Source organism: Lissotriton vulgaris, chromosome 9 (assembly GCF_964263255.1).
Source record: "Lissotriton vulgaris chromosome 9, aLisVul1.2, whole genome shotgun sequence".
In the NCBI taxonomy this organism is placed as follows: Eukaryota; Metazoa; Chordata; class Amphibia; order Caudata; family Salamandridae; genus Lissotriton; species Lissotriton vulgaris.
The window spans coordinates 95,634,074-95,646,528 of record NC_141697.1 but is presented as its reverse complement, the minus strand read 5'-3'; positions in this window follow the sequence as shown (position 1 = coordinate 95,646,528).

Sequence of the window (12,455 nt, the reverse complement as noted above, 5' to 3'; positions counted from 1 at the left end):
ACTCATACGCTTGAAGTTTTCCGCCACCTCACTGAACAGGGGTTAGAAGCTAAACCTACGACTCCTGTAGCGACCGAACTTCGAATAGAACAAGCTAGCGCCATGATGCCTATAAGGGAGGTTGCTCCCTACTGGGATCCCCCACGAGGTCAGGGAACACACGATGATGTTAACCATCAAGATGCAAAAGGGAGGGTAGTGTATAACTGGGTCTACCAACCATGGGATCGGCAAGATATTCTGACGTTCCGAAAATCTGTGCCCGATTTACGGAAAAACCCCACTGCCTTTTATACTGAACTAGGTACAGCCTTAGGTTCAACGATTATGACCCTAGCTGACATCGATTTGTTTTTCGGGTTATGTCTGCCAGCTGATGTGTGGAAGCAAATCCGGAAAGTCGACCACCTTGAGCTGTTCGGACATACCTGGTCACAACTCGATGGCATAGATAGAGAACGAGAACCTGGACAGAAACCTCTGAAATCCATTTTAGAACTCCCAGACAAAATTGTGCAGAAACTGAAAACCCTGATCCCAGAAAAGAAGGTGGACTGGTCGATAGTAACGGCCTGCCACCAGAAACCCCAGGAAGACGTGTCAGAATACTTCTCCCGGTTCGAAACGGTGTTCTCCGATTACAGCGGTCTGGACATGACCACTGCAACCGGACACCATCTGTTTGTCCAGAACTATGTTAAAGGTCTGTCACAAGAGGTCTCTCAGAAACTACAGGCCAGCGAAATTAGTTGGGCAGCCTCCAAGCCTGCGGCTATCCTTCAGATGGCCCAGTATTACGAGCATCAGAAGAATGAAAACGATAGAGCGACCGAGAAAAAGAAAAAGGACTTGAAGGAGAGGGTGATGATTGCACAGTTGCAAGGGGTGACTATAGGACGAGAGCAGTACAAGGGAAATTACCAGTCGAATGCTCCTAGGAACCCACTCCCTAAAGAACGTACACCCGCACCCTATGTTGGACGAAAAGATATTGGGGAGGACCAGTGTGCATTTTGCAAGGGATTCGGCCATTGGAAATCTCAGTGTCCGGTCCTGTTAGAGATGAATAAGAATAGGGACACCAGAGATGTAGCGGGTGGACCAAGAAATAGAGGACAAGGACGAGGGTCCACGAATGACACAAATAACGACAGACCAGGCAGACTGAACACATTTGACCGTCCCCGACAGAATCAGTACCAACAGTCTGACTGCGACAACGCCCACGACTTCGCATAGGACTGCCTAGGGCAAGGGAGGGATCCAGTCGAGCTCTATGTTGACCAGCAAGGTCCTTATGTCACCGCTAAGGTCCTGGGTACGAAGTCTCCATTTTTGGTAGACACTGGCGCAACACATAGTGCATTATCTAAACGACTGATTCCAAGGGCACCCTTGTCTGGCTCACTTGTAACATCGATAGCTTTCGATGGAACGCCCTCCACTAGCCCCTTGTCCTCACCGATCTCCTTTGACTTAGAAAATAATATCACTGACACGACGTTTTTGCTTTCATCCAACACCCCTGATGCCATTATGGGACTTGACTTACTGAAACATTTCCGAGCTACCATTAGGTGTTCGCAAGATGGAGTTCGGGTCTTTCTGTACAATAACCCGGCTCTGCTCAGACTTTGTCCTTCCCGACGTATGTTTTCCATCTCTGACGCTGACTCGTCCCTACTTGATACTCTACCTCCATATCTGTGGGCCAAAACTGACTCGGACGTAGGACGCATGATGATCGACCCAGTGCACATAACTGTTCAACAGGACGCAACACTCCCAAAACTTCCACAATATCGGATATCGCCTGAGGGCGAGAAGACATTGGTAAAGATTATCCAGTCCCTGATAGATGCAGGAGTGGTAGAGGAAGTAGTTAGCAATGTTTGCAACAGCCCTATCCTACCCATTATAAAGAAGCAAGGTGAAGGAGATGGGAAAGCGTATCGCTTCATCATCAACCTACGAGAGGTTAACAAAGTAGTTGTACCCCAGTACCCCGTAGTCTCAGACATTACCACTATTCTGACTCTGATTCCTTCCACTGCCACCACTTCACTGTCATTGACCTAAAAACCGCCTTCTACTCTATCCCCATCCACCCAGACAGCCGATACCTCTTCGGCTTCACCCTAAAAGCCCGCTTGTATAGATTCTGTCGAGCACCCCAGGGCTACACTGAAAGTCCCAGCATCTACAGCCAGGCCCTCAAGAGACAATTGGACACAGTCCAGTTACCCGATGGAGTGGTGTTGATACAGTACGTTGATGATATCCTCTTGGCGGCCGACACCACTCCACTTGCAGTCACAGCCACCATCCAACTCCTACACTTCCTTGCGGAAAATGGCCACAAGGTCTCCAAAAAGAAGTTGCAATTCTGCCAACCCCAGGTCACTTACCTAGGCCACCTCTTGTCCAAAGACGGAAGAAAGCTTACCCCCGACCGAATTCAGACCATTCTAGAGACCCCTGTCCCTAAAACCCAGAAACAAGTCCGCTCCCTGCTAGGCCTCACTTCCTTCTGCCGACAGTGGTTGCCAAATTTCAGCCTCATTGTGAAACCACTGCTTTCCCTGCTGGCTGAAGATGTCCCCTTCCCGAGCCAGGGATCAACACTAATTTCAGATAGCTCAAGCATTGGACCTTCTTGTCAGTGGGGCCGGGGCTGCTGACACGGATCTGGCAACGCGCCACACTTGTGGACGGGACCCCACTGCGGGCATGGATCTGTACCACTTGATCCCCCTGCTTGTTTCTGGCGCTAAGGTCCCCACGTTGCATAGCTTTGTTTCTTGGAGAGGTGACTTCACCCGCCAGGTCCGGAAGGCGCAGAAAAACAAGCATTGGCTTTAAAGGAATGGTGCATGGTAATATGAAGTATTACAATTGGATAGCATAGGAACAGTGGCTGCTCCTCCGCTATGTGGTGGAGCGTCGCCTCACTGCTTTCAAATAGTGCGAGAGAAGGAAACGTAACATGATAATAACATTCAGTTATTATCATGTTATGTTTCCTTTGATTGGGCTGCTCTCCTCACGGAGCAGGGCGGGGCGGAGTAGTTTGCCCACTCAAGAGCGCATGACTGGTGTGGGTGGCCTGTGTGGGCCAACCAACCAGTCATTGTGCACCTTCCCCTTCTCCATTCAGGCTGCACTACAGCCTGCATGGAGAAGAAGCCCAGGCTCCCATTCCCTGGTTGAGTGTCTAACCAGGATACTTCCAATCAATCACAACGCTGCATTGCAGCGTTGGGATTGGTCAGGGGTGCCTGGGTGCCTAGAAATCACAATGCTCCATTGCAGCGTTGTGATTGGTCAGTGGGGCCTGGCTGTGCAGTGCTTCTGGAGAAGAGCAGGATCTGGAGCGGAGACAAGGGACTAGACAGGAATTTAACTAAATTAAAATAAAATTATTATTATGCGCGACCACCCGCATCTCTCCTCCTCCCGCTTGGCCCGCGAGCCGCCCACTTCGTCACCCGATAGCCTTGCTGGCCGCCGCTGCATAGTAATGGATCTGTATTTTGTGAAACCAAAGATCTGTAGAATAATGTTGGTGTAGGTTAAAAAGTCAAGTGACAGCTGCACTGTCAAGCCAGGCCTAAAAATACACATAGGTTAAGGACTGCTCCAGGTTAAAAATACCATGGATGATTTCTTTTTCTAATACATTCTAATAGCATTACAATGTCAAGTGTGACAAAGTTCAAGCTCAAGCAGCTGAATAAATAAAATGATCACTGCTGTGCAGAGGGCAAGGACTTTTTTATTTGTCGAAGGGTCGGACATTCTGCATCCGGCCCAGTCAGGGTTTCGATCCTCCTACAGCACAGAGTCAGCATTGGTGGAGGTTTCCGAGGCCATTCGTGAGTGTCTGGATGCCGGTGGGAGAGCAGCCTTAGTAATGCTTGACCTATCGGCAGCATTTGACACGGTCCCACACTCACTACTGCTTGCCCTGCTCACTGACGTTGACGTCTTGGGCTCTGCCTGGGCCTGGCTTAGGTCCTTCCTGCAAGGGCGGGTGCAGCAGGTCTGGCTGCCGCTGGCTGTGTCTGTCCCGCAGCCGGTCGCCAAAGGGGTCCCGCAGGGGTCTTCCCTTAACCCCCTTCTTTTTAATATCTATGTCACTCCTCTTGTCTACTTGGCCGAGGACTTGGGGGCTAAGGTGATTGCTTACGCAGACGATACTCAGCTCCTCTTTACCTGGGAAAAATATGCAGACTCTGTATCATCTGTCCAGCACTGCTTGTCTTCAGTTTTCAAGAGCTTGCCGCACCGCAACTCAAATGTAACGAAGACAAGTCAGAGATTCTCCTCTACGGTGATTTCCCTCCGGGATTCAGGGATACGATCTGGCCTTCTGGGTTTCCCTTGCCGACTTCTAATGGGAAATCCGCTAAGAATCTGGGAGTGTGGTTCGAGGAAAATGTATCCTGTTCCACACAGGTAAAGAAGCTCTCAGAAAGCTGCTTTGGCCTCCTCAAAACTTTAAGTAGATTCCTCCCCCTACTTCCTAGACCTGCTAAGGAGACGGTCATCCGCACTTTGATTCTTTCCCGCTTGGATTACGCCAACGCTTTGTTTGTGGGCATCCTGGATTACGCTTTGAATAAACTTCAAGTCGTCCAGAATGCGGCCGGCAGGCTTCTCCTTGGAATTTCCAACAGGAGCATTGTGTCCGAACATCTACGCTCACTGCACTGGCTTCCCGTAGCTGAATGGGTCAAATTTAAATCCCTTGTGTTTGCCCATTGTGCCCTCTACGGTCATGGCCCCGCATATTCATAGAAGCGGTTTTCCTTCTAAGTCCCGTTGAGACAATTATGCTCTTCAACACTTCTTTAGCTAAAGTGGCCCACTTCATTCGCCATAGGCTGGGTGGCTGTTTCCTTGCTGTGAAAGCCCTTTTGCACTTCGTGACACCCAAGACCTTCTGGCCTTCAAGAAACATCTTAAAACCTACCTGTTAGTCTGATGACTCCATTTGTTTTCGAGGCGGGACACTCCTCGGAGTAGCTGCGCATGTTATAAAACTTTATAACATAACATAACACTGCTTCTGCCCAATCAAAACATGTACTCCTGGTCGCCAACATGTGGGAGAGGAGGAGCAGATGAGCGGTGGGTTTCCACCTTGCTCCAAAGAAGCAAGGTTTGGAAGATGGAGTTGGTTGCACAGTATTGATTGTGGCATTTACAAAGTAGTGGATGAACAATAAACTCACCAGAAAGCTGCAGACCGTTCAGCGCTTGATGACCAGAATCACTCTCAACCTCCCACACCACACTCACATCACACAACACCTGTAGAGCTTCACTGGCTTCTCATATACAGATAAGCAAATTTCAAACTCTTTTCAATGCACACTATAACACTGGCGCAGAATACCTCAACATTTGCACCTGCTTTCTCAAATCTTCCAAACACCCCGGCTCCCCTGGACTCCTACTTGCACCCATCCCATACGAGCCTTCTTCTAACTTGCTCTGAAAGAGTGGAATGACCTACTGCTACACGTTACAGCCTGTCTTCCTGAAATTTACAAAAAGCTGAAAGCCTGGCTTTTTGAGTAGTCTCACTAGGACCCTGGCATTGGGTAGACTTACACCTGTTAAGAAGCCTGGATACCCTCCAGAGAGATAGTAGGCGCTACAAATCTGCATTATAAAACAACATGACATATAGGATTTTGAGAGCTGCTTCAGTGGAAGTATGTTATGTTGGACTCTTGAGAGATCTTGCGTTTTTTTCTGGACTGACAACCCGCAACCCTGGTGAGAAGAATAGCACTGCCGCATTAAGTATATTTGTGGCATCATGCTGGTCTTGTCTATGTTTTAGCTACTTTAGGACAACAAACAAACAACGGCTTATGAATTTCAAGGATTTACATTTAAACATACACATGTGAAGAAGTTATAGTGATTTTGGACAATATGGCCCATTGGATGGTCAGGGCATACATCAATCTTGTGCCATTCTTTTGTTTACGGAGAGGTAAATACGAGGAAACCCTTTTCACTTCCAGTCAGGTGAATGTAGGCTGGGCAATGATAAGTGTTTTGTTATTTAGAACTGTCTGTTGCCATCTTTATTGTTACACCTGTCACCCTTAAGGTGGTCTTCCCCCACATGTTTTGCCTTCCTTCTCCATTTCGTTTGCTGAAATTGTTTTTGCTGTCCTTAGATCTCTGAGCACTTTACTACTGCTAACCAGTGCTGGAGTGCATGTGCTTCCTACATAAAACATGATAACATTGGTTTAATTTACTTATATGTCCCTAGTCCTAATAAGGTTGACCTACATGTACCCTAGGGGGCTTAAATTAAATGCTAGAAGTGGGCCTACAGCACTTATTGTGCCACCCAATAAAGTAGCCCTTTAAGCATGTCTCAGGCCTGCCATTGCAGGTTGTATGTGCAGTTTCTAACTGTCATTTCGACCTAGCAAAATAAACAAGGTCAAAACCCTAATTTTTAATACATTTAAGTCACCCCTAGGGTGGGCGCTGGACAGCCCAGAGGCAGGGTGCAGTCTTTTGGCTTTCTTCGATTGGGTGAACACATGCGATCCTCACCTAAAATTTACCCACCAGTATGACCCAAATTCCATTGTATTTCTGGATGTCACAATAACAAGGGAAGGTAACCATCTAACCACTAAAACTTACTACAAGCCTACAAGCAAAAACAACGTGCTCCACTTTTCGAGCTTCCACCCGCGTCCCCTGCGGGAAAATTTGCCCTTCGGGCAATATCTACGCATTTGTAGAAATTGTAGTAGCCTGAGCGATTTTAATTCACAAGCAGAAGACCTTACCAACAAGCTACTTATAAGAGGTTATCCAAAAAGAATTCTACAAAAAAGCCGAAAGAGAGCTAAGAATCAAAATAGGGAAGCCCTTTTGGAAAACTATAGCAAGGACAGCAAAGCCGAGTCGCCATTGACCTGTGTGACGACCTGCAGCAACATATCCAATGCTGTGAGTCGCTGCATAGGTAAACACTGGCGAATTCTAAATAGTAATGGGCGCAATTGGCAAAAACCACTGTTTTGCTATAAACGCGAAAGGAGTCTACAAGATGCTTTTGTTCATACACGTCCTAGAACTAATCAGTCTACTCAGGACAACAATGTACTCGCTACATGGGGTTTACCCCCTGTGAATGGCCATTTCCCATGCGGAGGGTGTAGTGTTTGCCATCTCACTAAGACAACAAAGACACTCAATTTGGAGGAGGGCAAAGTCTGGCATCTCAGAGGGCACACGAATTACAATTCAAGTAACGTTATTTACCTTGTTAGTTGTCCCTGCAATTTAAAATATGTGGGGATGCCCATGAGGAAAATAAAAATGCGTATCGGAGAGTACCGCAGCAATGTGAGATGCCGCAAGAGCACCACAATACTAACTGCTCATTTCCTGGAACGAGGTCACTGTCCTAATGACATTAGATGGACAGTAATAGAGCAACTTAATCAGACCAGTGAAAGCAGTATCTTTGAGAAGGAACAAGGATGGATCTACCGTCTTTCTACGCATATACATGGACTGAATGACGCGATACCCTGGGGGTCAGTTATGCGACGGTGATCCGTCTATTGTTACCTTTGACGGTATTATTTGATTCCAAAACACATTGAATACTTGATTGTTATCACCATTATTCCTCCCAAGATTCAAACTCCGAAAGATCTCTTAACTAGTGGTTATGTACAACAATGTCTTCCTTCATGCTGAATGTCTAATATAATTAATAGATATATTTTTTAACCCTAGGCTATATGAGATTTCTGAAGGTTAGGCTCCTTTCGTTCTAGATGGCTCACTGTACAGGGGTTAGATACAGATAATTACACGTTCTTACCAACGTAATTTAGGCGTCTCCAACTGCACACATTATTGTGGGCCCCCTGCATGCTAAGTATCATTTACGATCTTAATCGACAGTTACTGAAGGCAGCACACATTGGTGTCTCCTATCGATCTTGCTTCTTTAAAATAAAAAGAAGTAATTTCCTTTGGCTTTTTCCATTCGGTAACTGCCAGGCATTTTTTCCCTCTGAAATACTAAAGGTGGTGATATTCCTTTTGATCTAACTTGCGATAACGATATGTTTGTAACCTGCGCGTTCTGACGTACTGTCGATGTAATAAATTTTTTTTTAAAACACGCAGACGCTGCATACATCCAGCGATTTTAGTTTGCAATCAGGTCGGCCCCTTTAAACATTAAGAACGGAGGAACAAACACATGATCGAAACCAACGTGGATCACTTATTCATTTAAATCAGCATTTTCCCTCGGTTCCCGTGTATTCGGGCCGTGGATATGGACGCTGTAGTTTGTCTGGAGGGTAGTCGCCGCGAAGAAAGTAAGTTAACTTGGCTATACCCTTTGTCTTCCGTTTTAAATGTTGCCGCTTGCTCTGACTTCAGTTGAAGAGACTGAAAGAACTTCAAACAATAAAATACTTAACCATAGACTTTACTAATCTGCCTATTGTTGTCTTAAGTTGCTTGAATTCCAGGTTAACACTTTCCTAATAGGAATCAAAAGCCTGCAAACTGGGTTAATTATTCAAATCTATCTTGATATTATAAAATCACTTCCTGGCATTCCTCTTCTATACAAATTCCACCCCTTTCTGCTGTCTTCGCTACAAAGTAAGTTCTTCATAAATATGCCATAAAACTCTGTCACCCCAAAGAATGATAATAATTCTTCCCTATTAGTGGTACTGGACAGCTTATCTATAGCAGATATATGACTTTCTTTAGAATTCTCTCATTCCCTTGTGATTACCTGTCCAATATATTCTATTTTATCCTTAGCAAAATAGCATTTCATAGGCCCTGATTATGAGTGGATCTGTGTTTTTTTAACCCCTGGGCAAACCCTTGCTTGTGAAAGGGTTGAGATTACAAATTGGGTGGTATTTACCACATCAGGTTATTCCAGAGTGCATTAAATATCTCAACCTTTGTTAAATTTCAGAAGTTCGAACCTGATGGAATTTATGGGGGGAAAAGTGTACAGTATTTACTGTACCATCTGCTGCACCAAAATCTGCATGTTGTTCCCCAGAAACTTAAAATAGGTGATATTTATTGCAGCAGATACATAACAATACCCAATGGTATTGTTAATAATCTGATGAGATAAAAAGGACATGAATTCCAACATACTCATAATCATAACCATTGCCTTTAATGCTGGTTTATTTTTTGTGAAATGTTTACAACCACTCTAACTCTTAAATGAAGTTCTTCTTCATTCTCTGCCACTATAAGCAAATTGTTTTGGCTGAATTGTATTCCCTCAGTGTCACCAAATAATCTCTCCATAACTGCATGGAATGCTGATGCAGTCATCACCAGGCCCAATGGCATTTATGAACCTATCAAGGACTAAGGGTGCACCAAAGGAAGTGAGGTCCTTTAATTGTTCATCTAGTAGAACCTGATAGTCTATGGGTGCAAAATCCAATGTGTGAATATTTTGGCTTCTTTCAACATTGTTGCTGCCTCAATTATGTCTGGGTGGGAATACATGTCCACTATGAGACACTTATAACACAAACAATTGGACAGCACCTCAATCAAAGTACATGTTTGAGACACTTGTTTAGCTCCTCCCTGAGATCTTTGCAGTGGACGCATTACCACAGGAGGTAGCTATTCCTTGGTTTTGATTTTGTTTCTATTACCTCATCACTCTACAACCTGTCGAGTTCTACTTTCATCTTGTCTTCCACATTCACTGGGATCCTTGTAAGTTTGCTTATGATTTGTATGACACACACTTTTTAACTTATTCTTATGAACATGCACTTTCAGAAAGCCTAAAACTCTCCTTATATATGTATGCAAATTCCTTCACGAAGTTCATCTTTGGAGATTCACTGCATTCAGTTGTATTGGGTTTCTGCATTGGAGTTCATTGTAATACCCAGTGGACTTTGGTGTGTCCCATTGTGTAAACATTCACCCTTAAGTAGAAACATACATCGTGTTTTTTGTTCTCTCCCTCTAAATTATATCATTGTTTCAAGAAAGACTTTACGTTTTAGACGTTTACCCCCATAACTTTCTATCCAAATCTTTCCTTGAACCTTTCATAAGGTGAAAGTGTGAGCCATGTTCCCAAATCAAACACAATTTCTATTACTTCTCCCCCTATTTTTACCACTTCTTTAGCTATATTACACTTCCCATCACCAATTTAAAGAACAAATATGTTCTGCGGTTCAGATACTTAATTAGCTTTCTTATTATAGACAAAAATGGTCAAGAGAGCACAATCCTACAATGCAAGTATGTACAAGACTAATTCAATGTAAAGTCTAGACAACAGTAAATCCAGGTGAGGTCAGCAAATTCTCATAATGTGCAGGACAAATAGATGGATAGAGTTCATGTTTTATATCATCTTTTCCTTTTATTGATTCTTAAAAGTGGTTTTCCAAATGATAAAACGACAGCTTTCTTATTAGTCTGAACTGTGAAAATATTTGTCATAGTGATCCTTTTTTACATATTTGGCATATAGTCTGACACTACCTCCAGCTAGTTATGTGCCCCTTCTCACTACACCTGTAAAATAGTCTGTTACATTTCCTGTTATCTCAACTACCTGCATCGTTTGCTTCTTATCTCTAATTCATGTTTGTTTCTACTTCTTTCCATCCTCCTTCTTGAATACTTTAATGCAAGCTAGGTAAAGTTCAATATTATTTCCACCACTAAAACCTCTCTTAGTGAAGGATCGTCCTTTAAGCACAGTTTCCCTATAACCCTGTCACTCCTGCTTTTAACATTAATTGGTGTCTTGTTCTTTTGCCTGTGGGAGACCCAAATTTACATAAAAAGGCAAATTCTGTTAGTGCAGTTAAATACTTCCTGCCACTTTTTCCCCTTCCCCTTGTGCATGTGAACTCCGTAATGTTGTCTCCCCAATACAGCAACACAGTGCTCAGTTTTGAGATGTATTTTGTTCGTATTCATTCAACCTTACAGCTGTGTTGGTGTCATATTCAGGTTACTTGTCAAATACTTCCTGCCCTTCTGCACCAAGGCAGTACTTAAGTAACTATGTTTTCCTCTGTGGCGATAAACTGATCCAGATACGTGGGCATAGTAGGCAAATACTTTCATGCACTTGAGCTATTTCATATTTGGTTCTCCTCAGGAAGTGAGGAAAAAGACGTTGCACTCACAATTTGCATTTTGCTACGTTTATAGTGTTTCCTATGCTCTGTAACTTGTCCTCGGTGCTCAGGTCCGAAACCTTTCGTTATGTTAGATTTCAATGCTTTCACACAGACAGGACAATAAAAATGCACACAAAACACACCTATGTGATCTCTACTATTTGAAGTGGCATTCAAGAGTACATCTTGGTCTAACCAGCATCTGATCCAATACTGAAGTTTACTCCTTCTTATTAGAAATAATAATAACGTGGTACGAAACATTATCCAAAAAATCAAAACTTGCAAACCCAAAACTGTAAATCCAACCTGTGTTGAATATATGACGACCCACAATGTTTCACATGTTGCTCCCTTCTCTTACCACTACATTCTCCTTTGCTGTGTCAGTGTTCTCGCAAAACGTGAGAAAAATGCTTACAGCTTTATCCTTTCTATTCCTGCTTTTTCTACCCAGGGCTGGCAGTAGACAGCTCGAGCACTAACAGCGAGCATAATGTATGTACCAGTGTTTTAGGGACACTAACCATTTACGCTACATGCAGAGGCACTAACACACTACACTGCACTGGATACTAAGAACACTATCCCACTGCACTGCATCCTAATGACTGATAGAATTCACTTCTCGATGCTCCACCCATCCCTATTTTCATATGCGAGTTAGCATCATGTGACTAACTGATGAAGTGCGTATATATACATGTGTTTGCATTACTCTCGCTTGTTACATGATTACTCAATTATAAGTGTGACGATATTAGTTCCTTAGCTTAGCCTGTGTGCCTCCATTTTGTGTATCTCTCTGTGTCTGCGAGTCGCACTCGCTCATCTGCCTCTCCCGTAGGAATAGAGAATTTCACTAAGGCAGCAATTTTTGTTTCTCGGCTTACTGTGGCCGAAACTAACAAGTCTCTTTATCAGTAATATTCTCATACCCCAGAGACGCTGAAGCCTGGCTCCGCGGCCTTGAGTAAAGATAGCGATGTATCCCTTGCAGGTGCAGATGCCTACTGTATGAGGACATTGTTCCCCTGTCTGGGTTTCAGTAATTTTCCAGAAGGGGCGTACCCTAATGAACTGTGTTGCATTATAATGTACTGCTGTGATGAAGAGAGTCAGTCCTCTCGACGCACTCTTTGGGGTGATGGTCGGACAGGGCACTCTCATATGAGAGTTTGTGGCCAATAAAGATATTCTGTTTATTCTTCTCCACTGTCCGGCTGA